General features: G+C 40.4%; 1 protein-coding gene across 5 annotated transcripts in view; it reads left to right on the forward strand.

Annotated features, from left to right (window-relative positions):
- Positions 1-21,246, forward strand: part of FOXP1 (forkhead box P1) — a 632,119-nt gene that overhangs the window by 84,954 nt on the left and 525,919 nt on the right. For all 5 annotated transcript variants that reach the window (XM_025374729.1, XM_025374733.1, XM_025374736.1 and 2 more), the window contains exon 3: positions 5,060-5,189. The gene's annotated coding sequence lies outside the window, so the exon portion shown is untranslated. The remainder of the gene's footprint in view (positions 1-5,059; positions 5,190-21,246) is intronic.

A 21,246-nucleotide genomic window follows, 5' to 3' on the forward strand; every position in this document is an offset into this window, starting at 1 on the left:
TCAGAAATGCCCGTGATGAGCATGTTGTCCATATCAATCCACCGCTTGAAATTCTGCAGTTCCTCAATCCTCTGTTTTTAGGATAGACATTCTTCAGTAGAAATGGAATACTTGATTACATTTAGGCCATGGAGGCCAATACCCAGTACAGTTCATTCCTTTAATTTTTAAACTCTTCTCTCAGCTATGCAGGCAAGTTCCAGGGCAGACTTTTGGAGGTTGTTTTTGAAAAATAGATGCAAATGCTGTCTGTGCTGTTGTTGTTTTCCTGGTGCCTGGCAGTGTTTGGTAAACAACTTGATTGCTAGGTCCCGGCCTCAGGGAACCACAGCTGCTCTTTCCAGCTCCCTGCAGACTTTTGTACTGAGCAGGGATTGCTTCAGGGAAAAATAAACAGGGGAGAACAAAACAAGAAAACATCACTTGTTGTTTTGTTGCTGCCTCTACCTGTTTTCCTGGAGCTGTTTTGCAACCACAGGCCCTGGGATTTGGGTTCCTTTGCTTTACAAAAACAAGGCGGGCCCGGGTGGCATTCCACGCTTCTCTCTCCATGGCTAGACTGTGGCATTTGGAGTAACCACAGGACTTGAAAAGCATTGGAAAGGACTTAGTAGCCACTGCCAGAACGCATGCATTTTTAAATATGTAAATTGAATAGGGAGAAAGCTTCATTCTTTCTAATGACCCCCAAGATGGTAATCTGGCTTTTCAAATCTCTAGGAAAACAGATTGAATATGGCACAATTAATGTTTCAGCACTTCTAGGCTTTTCGCTAAAATATTTTAATGGGCTTTTAATTTATTGCAGCTCTTGATTAGCAGGGTTGAGGCAGGGTTACTGCTGACCTCCTGGGCCAAGGTACTTCTGGGGCTGTAGTGAAGTGGAAAAGAACAAAGGTTTGATAGTGTTCTCAGCTGGAGCCTCCCAGGGATGAGCCCCTGGGGGTTCACTGAATAATTCCTTCCCCTAAAGTAGTCAGAGAGCAATGCAGTGTTCTTCAGATCTTTATCAGAGTTACCTGGGGTATCTGGTAGAACAGCAGATTCCTGGAACTTGTTTAAGAATCTCTGGACTATGGAGGGCAGGAACTTGGGCTTCAGGCTGGTGCCCCCCTGCACACTCACATTTGCAGTGCATGGCCTTGGTGATTGATATTGCTACAGTGTAAATATGTGAGCTGGGGTACAAAGCAAGTAGGGGTACTGCTACATTTTTTAAAAGTGTTTGAGACTTGCGCATTGTTTATTAGTGCATTTACTTTTCACTTACTCTAATTCCTAAGTTCGCTATTCCCTCCCTTCTTAAATCAAAAAACTTTCTCCTGGAAATTCTTTTTGGTCTGAAATAAGTCTTTTAGAATGTCCTTAAAGAGAGGTGATAAACTTCCGTTTGTTTGAAAAAACTCCTATTTTACCCTCAGCTTTAAAAGATAGTTTTTCTAGTTATACAATTCTACGTAGGCAGGTGGGGGGTTTCTGTCATTTTTTTCTTTTCTTTTTTGTTTTTGCCTCTGCACTGTGGAAAGGATAATTTATTTGGGTATCTGGTATTTTGAAAAATTTCAATTGCTGTATTTCTTTTCTGTCTAGAGTTCAGAACAGTTAAGTATTTTAGTTAGCTATGGGGTTCCATGAAGATGGAATTCAGTCCTATGTCTGTTTAATTCTTAACAACATGCACACACACACACACACACACACACACACTTCCACACACCACATTGGTGATTCACCCTTTATTTTTAGATATGCCTGGTTACTTTAAAATATTAGAAGTCAAATAAGACAGCACTAATGACCATACACATACAGCATTGTTTTTTTTTTGTTTGTTTTTTTTTCTTGACGGAGTCTTGCTTTGTCACCAGGCTGTAGTGCAGTGGTGCAATCTTGGCTCACTGCAACTTCCGACTCCCTGGTTCAAGCGATTCTCCTGCCTCAGCCTCCCTAGTAGCTGGCGTCACCACACCCAGCTAATTTTTGTAATTTTAGTAGAGATCGGGTTTCACCATGTTGACCAGTGTGGTCTCGATCTCCTGACCTCGTGATCCGCCCACCTCGGCCTTCCAAAGTGCTGGGATTACAGGTGTGAGCCACCGTATCCAGCCACATAGCGTATTGTTTAACCGATTTATGTATTAGCTAGAAAACTGCTACTCCTCCAGTCCAAATGAAAACGAAACTCCCACAGGAAACCTCCACTAGCTCTCTCCTCATGGCTATCTTTGCTGTTGACTTGCCTACTCCCTACCCCCAAGCCTTCGAGTATGATATTCCGACCTGTGAAATGCGTTTTCCACCCAATCTTCCAATTCCTTCCAAAACCTCAAGATAATGAATTCTTCTGGAAAGCTCTTATCTGCCCAGACACCTACTGGTGCTTTTCTGTGTCACCTGTACTGTTTCTCTGTGCTTCTGAATCACTCTGGAATCCTCAAACTGGAGACAGTGAGTGACCTCATCCATCCTTTGCTACAGGGATTGCAACTTGTTTAAATATAACTTATTTAAAAAGTGAGCTGTCATCTTTGAAAGATTCTGAAATTTTACTAAATAGAAATCTAGATTACTTCCTTTGTTTGTCGAATTGAAAGCTCTTGAGGCTCTTGAGGGTATGTTCCCATGTGGCAGTAATTGGAGGGGGAAGTCCAGTGGCTTCCCCCTTGAAGCTGATAAAGTGAGGATTTCTCAGCTTGCTATGTTCGTTCCCTCTCCCTATTACCTTACACTTGGCCTCCTTCACTCATTTGCATTACCTGCCTGTTCCAAAATGTGGCCCATGATTGGTAGTACCAGTATGGTCAGGTAATGCCAAAATTCACTTGAGCAAGCCTGAGTCAGAAGGGTATATCACAAAAACTCAGGACTTTTGTATTAGGGTATTGGCTGGAAAATATAGAGTTCCCATGAGCACAAGCTTTATAGAGTCGAGTCAGGCTACTAAAACTCCCTGTGCCTCAGTTGTCTTATCTGCATATTGAGTTTAATAATATCTGCCGAGAACTTTGTTGTAAGAATAGAATGAAATAACGGTTGTAAAAGACTTAATACCCAGTACACAATGAGTTTTCAACAAATGGCAATTATATTTTTAGAGAGTGCCGAAAAGTTACTTCTTTGAATTGTTGATTCATTTACTCACTCAAAAGATACGTATGGAGTACCTGCTATGAGCCGGGCGTTTTTCTGAAATTTTGGAGTATTGCGAGGAACCAAAAAAAGCTCTTTTATCTGATTGAGCTTACATTCTAGTGGGGAAGACAAGTGAGTAAATAGATCATGGCAAAAGCTCTGAAGTAAGCACATGGGATGATATGATTGGGAGTAACCTGGAACCTAACGTAAGTAGGTAGGCAAGACAAGCTTTTTGAAGTGGCCTTTGTCCCTAAGATCCAGTACTGAGAAGGGGCCAGCTGTGTAAGGAATGGGCTCATGGCGTCTAGGGAAGCTGAGGTAGCAAGTCCACCAGCCCTGAGACGGGAAGACACTTGCCTTGCTTGAAACAAAAGGAAGGCCACTGTATCTACATTGGTTATTGTTTGGGATTGGGTTGGTAGTTAAGGTAGGGTCAGAGAAGTAGGAAGTGACCAGATTATGTACGGCCCCAGGCCATGGAAAGAAATTTAAATTTTATCCTAAAGATGGTAAACAACTTCAGCCCTTTTCTTTTCTCTTTTTTTCTTTTTTTGCTATATGACATAGACCTCATGGCTTTAGGGAGCATGTCTGAGCCTTGGAAGTCCTTCTTGGATCTCAAAGCTGCTTGGAGGCTTGGAGAACAGGACTTTGCCATTTGACTCGAAATGTGGTCCATGATTGGTAGTATCAGCATCTCCTGGTAGTTTTCTAGAAATGCAGAATCTCAGGCCCACTCCAGATCTAGTGAATCAGAGCCTTCGGGGATGGGTCCCAGGAATTTGTATTTTGAAATGCTCTCCAAAAGATGCTTATGCGCAGAAGTTTGAGAAGCATCAATCTAGAAGACATCTGGACAGATTTCTACAGGACTTAGAGCTGCTCGTTGGAGAAGAGTGGAAGCCTTTCCTGGGCACCCAGGGGATGCTGCCAGCCACAGGGGGTGCTGGCTCAATAGGGTTAGGTACTGGTGCCAGGGTTAGCATTCTAAGCGCTTGAAAAACTCTCTGGTCACAGAACATCTTCAGTGTTGATGGCAGGTCAGTGTAAGAGTGAATCATGATAAAAACAAAATAAAAACCAAAAACCTCTATTTAATCAGTACACTTAAAGGAGAAGTTAGTAGTTTAAAGTAGTTAGAAGAAATATACTTCTTTCAAAAAGACAGAAGCTTAGAGGTGGAAGGAACTTGAAGAGCATCGGTTAATGCCCTGACCCTACAGGTGACGAGACTGGAATCTGGAGATGATAAATGACTGTCCTGGGGCCACACTAGTCATTGAAGACCATACTGGGTCCAGAACTCAGGCTTCTCAACTTTTGAGCCCTGACCATCGCACAGTATGTGCTTTCTTGTTGGAAACATCTCCATGAGTATTGCTCCTTATGTAATCCATAATCATTTTTAGAATAAAACAGAATTATTTTGGAGAAACAAAGAATGATGATTACCTTTCCTACTAGTTTTAACGTTCATTATTACTATTAGTATTTCTAAAATAATTTAAAATTATTTAATTTTTTTGTTTACTTTTTTTGTTCTTCGATAAAGATCACAACTTAATAGGGAATAGTACATTTATCTGTGTAATATTTTAGTTAAAACAGTTAATTGTTACCTGAACACTTGATAATGGGAAGTGGTATTTTCATATGCTAAAATATTTAAAATACTTGGTACAAAGCCCATAATAAATAACAACTTTTCGGTGTATGTGTTGAAGTGATTAGTAAATGTATCTTTCAAAACAGTATTTCCGGTTCATATTTGACAGCATCACACTTGATGTATTGACATACCCTGGCTTGAACGGTGTTTTCCCCTACCTCAAGAATCTATGTCTTGCTGTTTTCAAGTGTAAGGAAGTGGTGGTTTTAGAAGTTACATCTTAGTTATGTGTAAAAAAATATTTTTGTGTTGCAGTGTCCCAGAAGCTTTTGTTGACAATTCCAGTTTCCGAACAAAACATCTCGGCAATGGTGAGGGCTTCGATCCCTTCTCTGATTTGCTGTCAGCCATGAACGGATGGATGTGATGCCTGCTAGCCAAAAGGGTGAGTGAATGAATGTTTGTGATTATTCATCTGAAAATTCACAAGACAAAAAATCCTTCAAGACAGTTGCCCACCCAGGATGAGAGCTTCTCATCTTGAAAGAAAGGACAAACTCTGTCATTGTTTTCTGGTGTAATCTTTTCAGATAATTCCTACAGTGATCTGAGGATTTATAAAAGGCATAATAGGACATAGGAGAACTTTCTGTGCTTGCTTCTTTGTTTTAATCATATTCTGAAGAGTGGACTATGTCAGTTTTGGGTCATGTGCAACATTGAATGAGTAATTGCTTTTTTGGTCTCATTACAACTTGGTGATAACATGAGCCACCATGAAATAAGACAATAATTTTTTCATCTTGAGTTTTAGGGAAAATTTGAGTCTAATTTGTTCCTTGAGAGAGTCCCATCCCAAACTTTTTGTATGATCAGGGCTTTTGAGAAAGCCAAAGGATTGGAAACTTGGGATTTTCAAATATTTTTTGAAAGACTTCTGGGATTTTTTTTCTATTGTATAGAAACCTTATTAGGTTATTCACTGCCTTTTTAGGGGGAGGTTAGAAGGGACATGATGATATTTTTCTCTGTGTGTTTTCCATCTATCCTGTTCCTCATCAATCAATGACTCCCCTGTAGTAATGAACACTGTGACTTGTTGTTACCAGAGACAATGATTGGTTGAGGCCAGGCATTTTGGGTGACAACTCTGACGTCATTTGTGGTAGCCTTGTCATTGAATGAAGTCAGTTTTATGGAGAACCATATCATTTCAGGGTTTGTATTGAATGGCATTTAATGGTAAGACCCATTGGCATAAACTCATCTTTTTCTGTCTTAGTGCAGTAATATTGGAAGCAAATTGTAAATAATGGAGAGAAGGGTAGTGAAGCAGAAAGGGCACTGTATTGGGAGTTGGGAGGCTTAATAGTAACCTGGCATGGGGCAAATTAGTCTCTCTCTTCTTTGATTTTTTTTCTTTTTTCTTTTTTTTTTTGAGACAGAGTTTTGCTATTGTTGTCCAGGCTGGAGTGCAGTGGCGCGATCTTGGCTCACTGCAACCTCCGCCTCCCCAGGTTCAAGCAATTCTTCTGCCTCAGCCTGCTGAGTAGCTGGGATTATAGGCGCCCGTCACCGTGCCTGGCTGATTTTTGTATTTTTAGTAGAGACAGGGTTTCACCACATTGGCCAGGCTGGTCTCAAACTCCTGACCTCAGGTGATCTGCCCGTCTTAGCCTCCCAAAATGCTCGGATTACAGGTGTAAGCCACCACGCCAGGCCTGATTTTCTATATCTAAAACAAAGCATTTAGGTTAGAGGATCCTATTCTATCAGTGTTATTGAGGCCCTAGAAATTATCTATTTAAACACCTCAGTTTACAAATGGGACAGCTTAAGTCTAAAACAAAGCATTTAGGTTAGAGGATCCTATTCTATCAGTGTTATTGAGGCCCTAGAAATTAAGTCCATGAGTCTAGGTGGGATAGCTAAGTCCCTGGGGTTGGTCTGGACTGAACCATAGCTATTTGGTCATGATTCAGTGGTTCTTTCTAGCTTATTTCAATTACAAAGATTAAGACATCCTGCCCATTTAGTTTTATAAACCTCCTCTGATGATGTGTCTAACACATTGTTATGCTTTCAATTATTTGGGCCAGATTTGCAAAGATTTTATAGCTAGAGGTCATTTTTACAAATCCTTCCCATTTTATACATTAAAAAATACGTTAGTTTTATTGTCCAGAGAAACTGTGTTCATGGTGAAGCTACTGGCTCAAATGTTAGTGACCAGATGATTTTCAAAGAGCTATTGGCTCAAAAAGGCACTTCCTGTCAGTTTGTTAACTGATAACTTGTACTGGTTCTGCTGGAGCTAGAGAGAGAGAGAAAAAAATCCAGTCTCTTGTCTTCCCTACAGTATTACTTCTGTCAGTGGCAAGAAATAAGGCAAATAGTAAACAGTAACACACAGGCAAGGATGTCCACAATGAAAAGAAATGGTTAATGAAGTCATGGAATTTTAGAGTTGTTGGTGATCTTTGATCTTTTTACTGGGTGGCCTTGGGCAAGTTGTTTGGTTCCCTCACCTGTGAACTCCTGAGGTTTTCCATTGCTATGCGTGTATGATAGACTTTTGTGGATGGTCTGTAGATTAGTGAACAGGCAGCATGTGCTAAGAAAATTTGTATCTTGGCCAGGTGCGGTTGCTCACGCCTGTCACCACAGCACTTTGGGAGGCTGTGGCGGGTAGATCACCTAAGGTCAGGAGTTCAAGACCAGCCTGACCAATATGGTGCAACCTTGTCTCTCCTAAAAATACAAAAATTACTTGAGTGTGGTGGCGGGTGCCTGTCATCCCAGCTACTTGAGAGGCTGAGACAGGAGAATTCCTTGAACCCAGGAGGTGGAGGTTGCAGTGAGTGGAGATCGTGCCACTGCACTCCAGCCTCAATGACAAAGTGAGGCCCAGTCTCAAAATAATAATAATAATAATAAAGAAAAGTCGTACCTTTAGGAATTCAGGTAGAGTTGAGAACAAAGCCTTGGTCTGTTTCATATACACATGAGAATTCATCAAAGTTGTTAGAATTCTGAAGGTATTGAAATAACAACAAACTCAGGTTTTTGGTTACATGTCATCTCTGTCTTTGGTATTGAGAGAGTCTGACTCAATCTCACTGTTATAAAATTGATGTATGAAATTGAACAAAACCACATGAATGGATTTGTTGAAGACGAGGCTCATTTTATTCATTAATTTCAATTGGGTTTGGCCCATTATTTGAAAAATCCATCTGAAGAACTATAATGAAAATGATATCTGTTTTGAAAAAATGCACTTTTAGGCCTAGTGGAATACTAGGTTTTTTCTAAATAAGGAAATTCTTAGTATTTGTCAGGCTTAAAAAAACTTCCCTTCTCTGTATTTTTTAGTAGAAGGTAGAGGTATCCTATGAGCTGGACCACATGTTCTGATTTTCCATTCTCCTTCCCTTTTTTTTTTTTTTTTTTTAAGACAGAGTTTTGTTCTTGTCACCCAGGCTGGAGTGCAATGACACAATCTCAGCTCACTGCAAGCGATTCTCCTCCCTCAGCCTCCTGAGTAGCTGGGATTGCAGGTGCCCACCACCACACTAAGCTAATTTTTTTATTTTTTAGTAGAGACAGGGTTTAATTATGTTGGCCAGGCCAGTCTCGAACTCCTGACCTCAGGTGATCCGTCCACCTCAGCCTTCCAAAGTGCTGGGATTACAGGTGTGAGGCACCATGCCTGGCCCCATTTTTTTCTCAAAGTGCGTTTCCAAGGCTTGCTCAGAAGACTCACTCTCTCCCTCTGTGCTGCAGTGTCTGGCCTTCCATGCATTATGCATCTGATAGTCATTCCATTGTCAAACATTTATTCACAGTCCTGTGCCTTTTAGAACTTTACAGTTTATTGAATAACCAAAGGAGCACCAATTAATTGTTGCAGCTGATAATTTGGAGTCTTTAGGCTTGAAATAAACTCTAATTCTGAGTGAAGTGTTTCATGGTAAGTGTCCTCCTGGTAGACCAGGGTCAGAGTCACAGAGGTAGGCAACCAGAACAATAAATTGCCTCACTCAAACACAAGGAAATGAAACCATGAAATAAAAGGTTTCCACAAATAGATCATTATGGCCAATTTTTTAAGGTCAGAAGATGGGTAATGTACTCAATTGATGCTGGCGATAACCATGCTTGCATAATAAATTGACTTAGAGGCAGGAGACAGCGAAAGAAGGGCTGAGCACTTCGCATCTCTCTTTGTGCTGTGGTTCTTTAATGCCACCGTTCACCAGGAAGGAGTCAGAGTTGCCTCCTGTTTCCTGGTGTGAAGCTTTAGTTGACACTGGTACCTATAGGATGCACATCATGGGACTTCCAGAGTGAAGACTGGCAATGCCTGCTGCATATTTAATCGGCAGTTAGCCGCAGTGTTATTAATAAATGTGATCGTAGCAATTTGTATTTGCATAGAGTTGTTTTGAGAAGGGCTGACTAGAGATGGCAAATGTGTCAGTTTGTTCGTCCGACTCTGCTCTGTCATTACATCGTCTCTACCATTAAGTTTTCCCTTGCTTGTAATCTGGTGAAAAGATATAAATGTCATGCAACATTGTGTGTGATTTGCTCACAATTGTTTTCCCTTATTTGCCCAGCCTTCCTCTTTTGATCTCTCTCATGGTCAAATTGCTACCTTTTGACTTACTAGGAAGAGATGAAAACATGGGCAGATGCATCCTTCTCACCGAAGACTTGGTGAAGGGCTACTTTTTGGCTAGGACTTCCTTTCTTTTTAAAATAAAACTCGAGAATATGGACTTTCTGTGACCCGTTTTGGGGTGGGGCAGTGGTGGCACAGCTTCCAGAAGGTATGTGCAGCTGGCAGGTACCTTGGGCCAGGAGAGCCAGCCAACAGGGTTCCTTTCTGGTCTGCTGTGTGCTGCAGCCTGTCAGAGGGCCAGCCCACTATGTTGTACTTAAACTTCCAGTCTCTGGAATTTTGACTTTGAAAAGTAATTTTAACAATTTAATAAACTACATAATATGTTTTATAAGCTGGAGCGAATGATCTTAAGTATTTTGGTCTCTTTCATAACACAATGAACCTAATATTGGTAAAAATACAGATCTTCACTCACACCATAAAGACAGTCTAGATTTAATAAGCAGTTATGAGTGCTGGCAGCTGCCTATCAGATTGTATCACTCAGGCTCCCGCATGCGAAGACAGTGTCAACTTACATTTTATCTGTGAAGTATTTTCGATGCGTTTATTTTGCCTTTCTCTCCAGTTCCTAACCCAATACAAGTAATGTAATTGGCTAAATATTTTCCACATAGCTAACTGTCTAGGGGCCAAGGTGGAAACCATTGTCTGGCTTGATGAAGATGAGAAATTAACATGACATTTACTTGGAGGTAATGGAATATATTAGTAATGCAGTAATTCAGGATGGTGAGACAGTGTCCATCCCTTCCTGCCCATAAGCAGCAGGAGGTGTTCAGCAGATGATGAAAGAACCTCCAAACCCCCACCCCAGTTCCCTAGTACCACACAGCAGTAGCCAGCCCATCCCTGTGTCAAATTTACTTTTAAGTTCTTCAGACAGAACTGTAAGACAAACTAATGAATTATTCCATTTGTCAATTAAAAAATAAAACCCCCAACCCCTATTTTAAGATTAAATTCCAATTAGAAGATTGCATTTAATTCAGAAGCTATACCATTGTTTTAATGAATTCTGTTGGAGGTGACAGTTTATGTGAGATAAATTTATATGGTGTAGATAGATGTAAATTCATTGGATAATGTTAAACATGTTACTTCATATATATTAGCTGTGAAATTTATTTCTTCTCTGGTTAGGTCCCTAAGGAGGTAGAGTCAGAGGGAAAAACATATCTTCAAAGAAAGAACCCTTTCTGTCCTCTCAGATATTTGCTCTAAAACAGCCTTTTCTCACTTTTATTAAAAAAAAATCTGTTAAATTTCTGCATTAACTGAATTTATGATTCTTGGTGTATGCTATTTATAAAATTGAATATAGGTTTTATGATATAGGAAATTAGTCTAGGAATGAGACTATGATCCAACTTCGTAATAAAGGTAATCTGCATTTATATTGCAGGTATTTTCCATTCCTCTCTAAGCCCCTTATGGGATTATACACACATTTTTCTGGACATACAAATTCACCATAAACTTCTAATGTATTGGGCAGACTTTTGTTCACATGATACCTACACAAAACATCAAACCTTTTGGCTAAATTAGAAGTGGCAAACATTCTTGACACACTTTCGATTTTATAGTTCCCTTTTTCTGTGCCCATCCCGTGCCCTGGCAGACATCATTGAACTGATCATATTCTGTTCTTTACCGAGTGTGGAGGTGGCCTCAGAATTATTCCACCTAAATTATTGTAGGCAAGCTTACAGAGTCACCATTTACGTGAGTACGGCCAATGCAGTGTATAAGGTATAAGGCCGGGGCTTTTGAGTGATCCTTGCAGTTTGTCTTTGTATACCGAATACTTACCCTAATATCTGGCAGACAGTTTTTAAGCAGTCCATATTTCACATATTAATGAAAGAATCTGGGCTGGGTACTGTGGCTCATGCCCGTAATCCCAACACTTTGGGAAGCCAAGGCAGGAGGATTGCTTGAGGCCAGGAGTGTGAGACCAGCCTGGGCAATATGTGTGCACCACATTGACTTGTTAGGTAGTTTATTTTCTACCCTTCAACTGGTTTTTGTGTTATGTCTGTGAAATATTATAGTTTTGTAGTGGGTTTTTTTTTTTTTTTCCAACTTCTGTAACTTTGGAAAAGAAAAGAATGAGTCTGTGTTGCTCTCTTTACCTATGTATCAACTGAGGCTCTAACATAGCAAGGAAGTGGTGATGTGAGAGCCAAACCCAGACTTTCACTCTCCGGGTGCAGTTGCTTTCTCATAGGGAGAGGCACATACGTGCCGGGTGCTGACCGGTGCAGGGCAAGTTTCTTACATTTTCCTTTTGCATATTAATCTTAGTTTTTATCAATACACCCAGGAGGAAGGCATTTAGCTATTACATTTCAAATGATATCTTCCGTGATGTAAAATTCTAGGAACTTAAACTCCATTGCATGTTGTTTTTGAAAATATTCTGTTTTCTGTTAAGTTGGTTCAAGTAATGCACAGAAGCGAAGAGAAGGAAATTTCCATTCAGTTTATATGCAGGCTGCTGAGCTGCCTGTTGCGAATTGCCATCATTTTATTCTGTCTTCAAGAAAAATAAGCAATTAGTACATTTAAGCTATCATTTAGCTAATGTACATTTTAATTTTATTTCAATGTGTTGCATATTATTATTTCTTTTGGTCATGAAAAGCAGAGTTCGGGAAAGTGATTGTGGTGAACACGTGAATTGTTACCCTTTTGGCCTGTAATAATAGGATGATACGGTTGACTTTGATTAAGGATGACAAAATCAGCAGGCCCCCACAACAGCAGGCCTATTCTGATGGTGGCTTTTGGATTTTTCCCTACAGATATTCTATGTAGCACCAACCAATTGATTGGAATAGGCTCATGAGATAAAATCTTTTTATCCCTTCTGTATTCGATGAGATTTTAGTAATATTTATAACAAATAATTAGCTATTCATTAGGCACTTACTTTTCCTATGTTGGTTCAAGTATCACCTTGGTTATCTTATTGAACCTTAACAGCATCTCTGTGTTCTAGATATTATTCTGGTTTTAATGTTGAGAAGACAGAAGGTTAGTGCATAAGTCAACTCCTCAGAATCGCATAGCAAGAGTGAGAAGAGGGTTTTATTCCAAGTTGGGCCAATTTCAAAGCCTTTGTCTTAACCTTGAGGACATGCTGCTTCCTCATCTTTGAATAGATTCTGTGGTTCTTTAAGGTCTTTTTGATTTAGGCAGAGAAGATTTTGTAGTTTATACTTGTCTTTGTGAAAGAGATGGAATCTGACTTATTTAAAACAGCAGCTTCATCTGCAATATTTTTATAGTGCCAGGAATGTAAAAGGGAATGGCTTCTTCCAAAAATTTTCTCCAAAATATTCCTCACCTCCTGACTTTTTCCTCAGTTGAAAAATCTCCCCAGAGTCATGTCACTGGATTCAACACTGCATTCTTTCTGTGGTTCTTTTTATTTTATTTTTTTGATGGAGTCTCTCTGTTGCCCAAGCTGGAGTGGAGTGGTGTGTGGTATGATCTTGGCTCACTCTGCCTCCCAGGTTCAAGTGATTCTCCTGCCTCAGCCTCCCTAGTAGCTGGGATTAAAGGTGCACGCCACCACACCTGGCTAATTTTTGTATTTTTAGTACAGACTGGGTTTCACCATGTTGGCCAGGCTGGTCTTGAACTCCTGACCTCAGGTGATCCACCCGCCTTGGCCTCCCAAAGTGCTGGGATTACAGGCGTGAGCCATCGCTTCCAGCCTCAGTTATTATTAAGGGAACTTTATTCTCCCTATTTTAAAAAATTGCATATTGAATTATCTAAGAGTGAAATGACATGTCAGTTGCAAGTTCCTTTATGAATCTTCAGAAAATAAGAAAAAATGTTGGGGCAGAAGCTTAATAAATCTAGAATCTAAATGATGGATAGAAGGGGGTTTGTTATACAATTTTCTCTACTTTTAAATATTTTTGACCACTTTTGTTGTATAAAAGGGGTGTTGGGGAGATGAGAAGCTTATCTAGCTCACTATCTAGTCTAGTGGTTGATAAACCAATGACAGGCAGGATAGAACCAGGCCTCTGCACCCCTGTCCTCTACCCAACCCCTGCTGGCCCTCAGCTGCCAGTGTAATTTAATTGATATGGGTTCTTAGGGCAAGGAGATGCTGACCTCATCAGCCCATTTTGTCCAGGAGTAATTTACTGGACAATACAGATACAATGTCTTTAACCTGACATACCAGCACTCCCCAACTAACTTATAAAATGATGGTAGTTGTCATAATTAAGCATGTGTAACATGCCAAGGGCTATAATACATGTGTTACAGATTTTTATCTCTAATCTTCCTGTGGGCAGTGTTTGGAGGGCTGTAGAGGAGACCTGAATTTAGGGCCTGTCAGATTTTCTTCTTTACCTCCACGTTTTTTGTTTTTCAGAGTTTCATCTCAGCACTGCCTGGGAAGCGCATTACATACAGACTTCCAGGTCCACACTGAGACACAAGCCCTTAGACTGGTTAGGGAGAGAGTGTCATCTCTGAAGTTGAGTGGATAGCCTCAGGTCCTGGCCCCAGGACTCAATAATACCGTAACCCCGGCCATGTCACATCTCCTTCCAAGCCTCAGTTTTCTCTTCTGCCAAATGGGGACAGTGGTGTCATCCACACTATTGACTGTGAAAAGTCCTTAATACAGTGCTTGACACGTTGCAAATGTTAGATATATGCTGCTTGCAACTGTATTGGGACCTTTTTGAGACATTTGCCCATTTCCTGATAAAATCGAGAATATTGAGGATGTAGCAATGAATGCTCCAGGTGGCACTATTTGGTGGGTAAAATTTAAACCTTACGTATCCTAGAAGTGTGCTTTTTGTAATTATTAAAAGCATTTTAAAAATAAGTATTAGAGTTTTTACTTAGATGTTTGAAAAAGAATTCTGTCATCGAAGTGTATGAGAGTTGACAAGTGTAAATATGCAGTTAGACAGTTTCAAGGAACGTGTATTATTTACTGATCAATGTAGTGTCTCCTTTGGAGCCATTACACTCAGTCATTTCCTGTCAATCTCTCCACGCTGTTATAATCAGACTATGGATATGCATATTAAAATATAAGAAAGTTATTGTGTATGTGTGGCGGCAGCTTTTTAATTGTTAATAATGTTGCTGCTTTAAAAAGGTATCAGGATAGTTTACGCTTAGGATGGTTAATATTCTGCAGAACTGCATGAGATATTAGGGGAACCAAAACTCAGGCTGGTGGAAAATGAGGCCAATCAGTGGGTGTCTGTGCTTCTAGTCTGTGCCCCGGTTACAAAAAAATGAGCTTTTAATGGTGGTCCTAATGTGGGGGTAGGTTCCTTCCGTTCTGTTTTTTAATTTTTGTTTTATTTTATTTTTTTTACTACTGTGTTTTTAGGAAAACTTTTATAATTAAAAAAAAGTTTGTGTATGTGTGTGATGGTGGGAGGCTCAGTCTAATTTCTGCCTATAACAGGGATCAGCGAATCTTTTCTGTAAGGAGCCGGATAGTAAACATTTTAGGCTTTGCAAGCCACCTGGTCTGTTGCAGCTATTTACCTTTGTCCCTTCTAAGCAGCCATGGATGGTGTGTAAATGAAGGGGTGTGGCTGTGTTCCAGTACAATTTATTTACAGATACTGAAATTGGAATTTCACATAATTTTCATGTGTCACTAAGTAGTAGTAGGATTTTCATTTTCCCCCAGTCCTTTAAGAGTAAAAACTATTCTTAGCTCACTGGTGGCAGATTGGATGTGGCCCATGCGCCTATAGTTTGCCAAGCCCCAGTCTGGAAGAAGATTGGGAAGCAGTGGCGAGGATCAGCCCTTTGTTCCCGCTCTCTGGCGTTTCTGCTTGCTCACTTGCTCTTCGGTTTCTGATGAAATAATAATGTCATCAGTTTTTATTTAATGCTTATCTTGAGACAGGCTGTTCTGCATAATTATTTATTGATTTAGAGTACAATTTAGTGAGGCCCTTCCTTTACTTAATAAAAGACAAAAATATATCTAGATGTAAAAGTGAGGTTCAAGGTGAAGAGTGAAATGAAAAAGGGAAGACAAGTCAAAGAAGAAAAGTAGACTTTGAAAAGTGACGTAAGGCTGGGCATGGTGGCTCACACCTGTAATCCCAGCACTTTGGGAGACCAGATGGGTGGATTGCTTGAGCTCAGGAGGTTGAGATCAGCCTGGGCAACATAGGGAGACCCTATCTCTACAAAATATAAAAAAAAAAAATTTGCCGGATGTGGTGACTTGCACCTGTAGTGCCAGCTACTTGGGAGGCTGAGGTGGAGGGATCGTTTGAATCCTGGAGGTGGAGTTTGCCATGAGGTGAGATCATGCCACTGCACTCCATCAAGCCTGGGTGACAGAGCCAGTTGTTGGTCTAAAAAAACAAAAAGTGACATAAGAACTATAGTCTCTTCCTAACCAGTGTTATTAAAATGTGTTGTATATCTCACTAGTGGAGGAATATAAGATGAATTTTCTGCAAGATAGAAATGAACATTAAAAAAAAAATTAACTTATGTATGATTAGGCCAGGTGTAGTGTCAGATGCCTGTAATCCCAGCACTTTGGGAGGCTGAGGTGGGTGGATCACCTGAGGTCAGGAGTTCGAGACCAGCCTGGCCAACATAGTGAAACCCCGTCTCTACTAAAAATAAAAAATTTGCTGGGCATGGTGGCACACACCTGTAATCCCAGTTCCTTGGTAATCCCAGTTACCCTAACTGTAATCCCCGTTACTGCTGAGGCAGGAGAATTGCTTGAACCCAGGAGGCAGAGGTTTCAGTGAGCTGAGACCACGCCATTGCACTCCAGCCTGGGCGACTGAGCAAGACTCACTACGTCTCAAAAAAAAAGGTTATGTATTATTTTTAATATGTGTTATATATTAAATTTGTAGCAAAAAATAGACTTAGCACTTCAAGTCTGGCTTCTCAGATGATATTGCTTATTGTAACGTTAATAAAAATTTGATAAGCTTAAGGAAAACTATAAAGATTATTGTGCAAGTGGTACCTGGGTGCAGCAAAGGCCTTAGAGGTGGTATTGAAAGGTTAGAAGTAGGAACTTTTCTTCTAAATGTTCCTTAATTTATCATGAGGGAAGAGTAGAGAGCAGGCGACATATGCGTGTCAGCTGATTGAGTCTAAATAAATCTCTGGAGGACAAGAATGATCACATGTGCATGTGAACACTCTGGATAGAAGATGCTTCAAATCCTCCCTCCTCTGTTTGCTGGAGATTTTAGTCTGTTGTGTCATTAACAGGTGGACGAAGTCAGGGCAGGGGAAACATTGGGAAGAGTGAATTTGTGGAGAGGGGCATTTTCATAAAACGGAGGCCTAGGTAGAAAATAGCATCGAGTGAGAGAAAGTGTGCGAAGAAGGTTTGTGGGCGTTATTCTCAAGGCGCCTTTAGAATAAGGCATGGTGGGCCGGGCGCGGTGGCTCAAGCCTGTAATCCCAGCACTTTGGGAGGCCGAGACGGGCGGATAAGGAGATCGAGACCATCCTGGCTAACGCAGTGAAACCCTGTCTCTACTAAAAAATACAAAAAACTAGCCGGGCGAGGTGACGGGCGCCTGTAGTCCCAGCTACCTGGGAGGCTGAGGCAGGAGAATGGCGTAAACCCGGGAGGCGGAGCTTGCAGTGAGCTGAGATCCGGCCACTGCACTCCAGCCCGGGCGACAGAGTGAGAGACTCCGTCTCAAAAAAAAAAAAAAAAAGAATAAGGGATGGTGGAAGCCCCACCAAGAAGTCAAAATGAAATGGATGTTTCTCAAGAAAGGTAAGAATAATCTAGAGGAATATTTCTTTTATCAAGTATTGTGATAAAACTGACTCGAATATGAAAGAGAAAAAGTTTCTGATTGTCACCAAGGCAGAATTTATGAACCAAAATATTGTTTCTGGGGTTGGAGAATAAACATTCAGAAAAGATGACTGCCTAAGATGCAGATATCGTGATTTCACATAAATGTCCATTGTAATACAAAAGGTAGGAAGTGGGAGAGAGGAGACAACAAAGGTAGACTTGTGCTGAAAGCTTTGTAAATTATCTTTTTTGTTAAGTGAAAAATAAATGTATTCCAGGATCCAAGTTAAGATGTAGAACCTTTGATATGTAATCAACATCTACATGTGGTGATATGCACACAGGATGTTGGCCAGACAATTTGGATTTGAATCCTGGTTCTGCCACCTACTAACAGTATAATCTTGGGTAGGGCACATGTCTCTGTGCCTCAGTTTCCTCACCTTTAAAACAATAGTACCTAACTCATAGGTGATTGTGGGATTTAAATGAGTTAATGCACATAAATCATTAGAAAAGAGCACATAGTAAATTTTTGTAAATTACAGCCAGCTGTTAGCTCCTAAGGTTGCCCTAAATAAAATGTTTGGTTTGTGATCATTACAGCAAATTTGCCCTCATTTCTCTAGGATGTGAACTTTTTTGTGTATATATGTGTGTGTATCTATCAATGTATTGTAGTGGTATGCGTCATACACATTCAAAGACTTATACATTCTGTGCTCAAAAAAAGAATGAAGCATAGTGCCTGCCCTCCTTATACCTTGTGCCTCAGTCTTTGAGGCCTGATTACCACTACATGAACTTCCACACTGCATTTGAACAACCTGAGAGATGGTAAATTTCTGTCCTTGGGGAGGACCATTATATGTGTGGCCAGCTGTTAGGGCTAGGAAGTTCTTTCTTACAGTGGACTCAAATCTACCATGCAAGGGCTTCCCACTCTGGTTTGGTACCTTGGGATTCTACAAAACCCATCTCTTCTACATGACAACCTATGAAAGACTTGAGGAGAATTAGCAGATCTTCTTGAGCTTGCTCCAGGTTAAAAGTCTCTTGCTCCTTCAGCTGTTCCTCTTTTGCTTCAATTTTGAGTGCCCTGTGACCATCTGGATTGTTTACCACAGCACCCATAGTCATAGAGATATATTTTATTGATGTGTCCACATTTATATATAATTCACTTAAGGGTACTTCTTTTTGACAAAACTATCTCCATCATTTGGAAACGAAACGTTGTGACTGTTCTTAACCTACTTCCCTAAATTCTAAGTCTTAAGAAGCTGGCACATAAAGAATTACGAATTGTCTCTTGAAACTTTAGTATGCTGGAATAGGCTTTCCCTCATTTCAAGCCAGGTAACTGTGTGAAAGTAAAGGTGGTAACTCCAGTTCTAGTGCCTGCAGTAGCTGCATACTATGTGCCAGACACTCGGGAGGCCTTTGCTTGCAGTAGATCATTTAAGCCTCATGATCATGAGTCCGTTCCTCTTTTGTTTTGGGGTTTCTTGTTTTTTGTTTGTTTGTTTGTTGGAGACAGTCTCGCTTTGTCGCCCAGGCTAGAGTTCAGTGGCGCGATCTTCTTTTACTGCGACTTCTGCCTCCCGGGTTCAAGCAATTCTTCTGCGTTAGCCTCCTGAGTAGCTGGGATTACAGGTGCGCGGCACCACACCAGCTGATTTTTGTATTTTTAGTAGAGACAGGGTTTCAGCATGTTGGTCAGGCTGGTCTCAAACTCCTGACCTCATGGATCTGCCTGCCTAATCCTTCCAAAGTGCTGGGATGACAGGCGTGAGCCACCATGCCCGGCCTGCTCCTGTTTTTATTTCTCTTTCCAGATGATGAAAGCAGTGGTAGGGTAAAGTTGGAGACTTCAGTTAGAAAAGCTCAAGAGGAGGATTTTTTGGTAAACATAACCAAGATTAGTCGTTCACATGTCCTTAATCCTTATAATTTTTCTGTTCTGTCTACCCAAGAAATGATGTGGTTTATGGTCTCTTTTGCTTTATCCTTTTTCTTTCTTTCTTTTTCTTTTGTTTTTTTGGAGACAATGTTTCGCTCTTGTTGCCCAGGCTGGAGCGCAATGGCGTGATCTCAGCTCATTGCAACCTCCACCTCCTGGGTTCAAGTGATTCTACTGCCTCAGCCTCCTGAGTAGCTGGGATTATAGGTGTCCGCCACCACGCCCGGCTAATTTGTGTATTTTTAGTAGAGACAGAGTTTCAACATGTTGGTCAGGCTGGTCTTGAACTCCTGACCTCAGGTGATCCACCCACCTCGGACTCCCAAGGTGCTGGGATTACAGGTGTGAGCCACCACGCCCAGCCCTATCCTTTGTTTTAATGCATATAAATTGTGCCAGCGATGTTAAAATTACCCCCTCCCCCTTTTGGGATAGTCTGCTTTTATTTCATTGAAACTATTCAAGCTAATTTTGAGTTAAAGATCCTGCTATTCTCAATGTGCCAGAGCCCACACACACAACACTGGGGATGGTGTACTTCATTTTCTTTCAGCTTTCTCCAAGTGACTTTCCCACCCCCTTCCTTTCAACAAGATTCTCAGAGAGGAAGCCAATCACAATGTTACTGGGCATGGGTATCTTGAGGGATGGCTGGGTGCCTTCTATGAGACTTAACACATTTCCTGAACATGGTGCCTCACCATGGCAACAGCCATGTCACACGACACATTGGTGACACATGTAAGGTGCTGCCACAACTCATCCCAGGTTGAATGTCTGTGATTCATTGTTTCCACTGACACAGCGACTACTGTAACTTGCAGTTGGAAGGTTCTCTGGTTTTCAGTGCCATTAATGCATACTGACTCCCATGGCGCATGGAGGGCTCAGGGAAGAGAAGCATAAATAAATAAGTGCAGGCTGTAAACATTGCCTTCATTAGCTTTGCGGAGAAATACTTGTTCATCAGTCAACCTCCTTGCCACTCTCATTCTTCTTTTTTTAAGCATATTTTGTTAGTAACACCTTGGAAGCTTGAAAATGATTTTTATTTTTACTCATAGTGGTACCCATTTCTACTTGGCAAACTTCACAAGAGAGAGTTCATGGGGGCCCCTTTTTAGTATTTATTTACATTCTTCACATGTAGCAGATTTATTGATGAAGGCATGATTCTGGGAATATTTTTTTCTCATTGTGAAATATAATGAATACTTTACATAAATCAGACGGTAGTATTACGGATCCATGGCTCATGTAGGGGGCTGAAGGTTGTATTCTATCAGAGGACTTTTCTAGAGGTCCAAGATGGGGGTGGTATTTTAACATATTTTAATTTTTGAGTGATTCAGCGAGTGATTAAAAAAGAAGATGTGGAATCTGGAAGACATTAAAGAGATGTCAAGGACAGACGGGTTTTGATTTGTAGCCTAATGAATGTTTTGCCAACTTTTAAAGATTTTTTTGAGAGTAGAACTTTAACCATTTGCTTGTGTTTCTGGCATGGCAAGGTTATTCCTGCTTCTGTTATAATGAATCCAAAGTGAAAATGGGATAATTTTTAATTAGCAAAATTATAAAACGATTTGCAGCCAAATGTTTCTTGTCTTGTATAAACTGTGAGGTTTCACATTTTACTTTAATCATTTTAGGAAATTTCATTCTGAAGATCTATTTCAGTTGGTACTTTATGTATGCATACAAATCTTCAATATTAGAAATTAACCTTGTAATATTCTTTTCCATTGTCACTTGAATAATCTGACAGGATTTCAGTCATGTGCATTGCTTGTGTGTATTTTGTAGTGTCATGGTTACATTAGTTGGATGTAGCACTAATATTCAATCAAGCGTTATGAATGCAAGGCTCAACATCATAAGAAAAATAGAAACCAAGGGTTAGAAATGTTTGCTAACTTTATGTTGTATGGTTTTGTGCAGTTCAGAATTGCTTTTGTCGAGCTTACCTATGTAATTATTTGAATCAAAAATTTTATAATTTTGCATTTTGCTATAAATCATAGAGAGCT

This window comes from Theropithecus gelada, chromosome 2 (assembly GCF_003255815.1).
Source record: "Theropithecus gelada isolate Dixy chromosome 2, Tgel_1.0, whole genome shotgun sequence".
Taxonomy (NCBI): domain Eukaryota; kingdom Metazoa; phylum Chordata; class Mammalia; order Primates; family Cercopithecidae; genus Theropithecus; species Theropithecus gelada.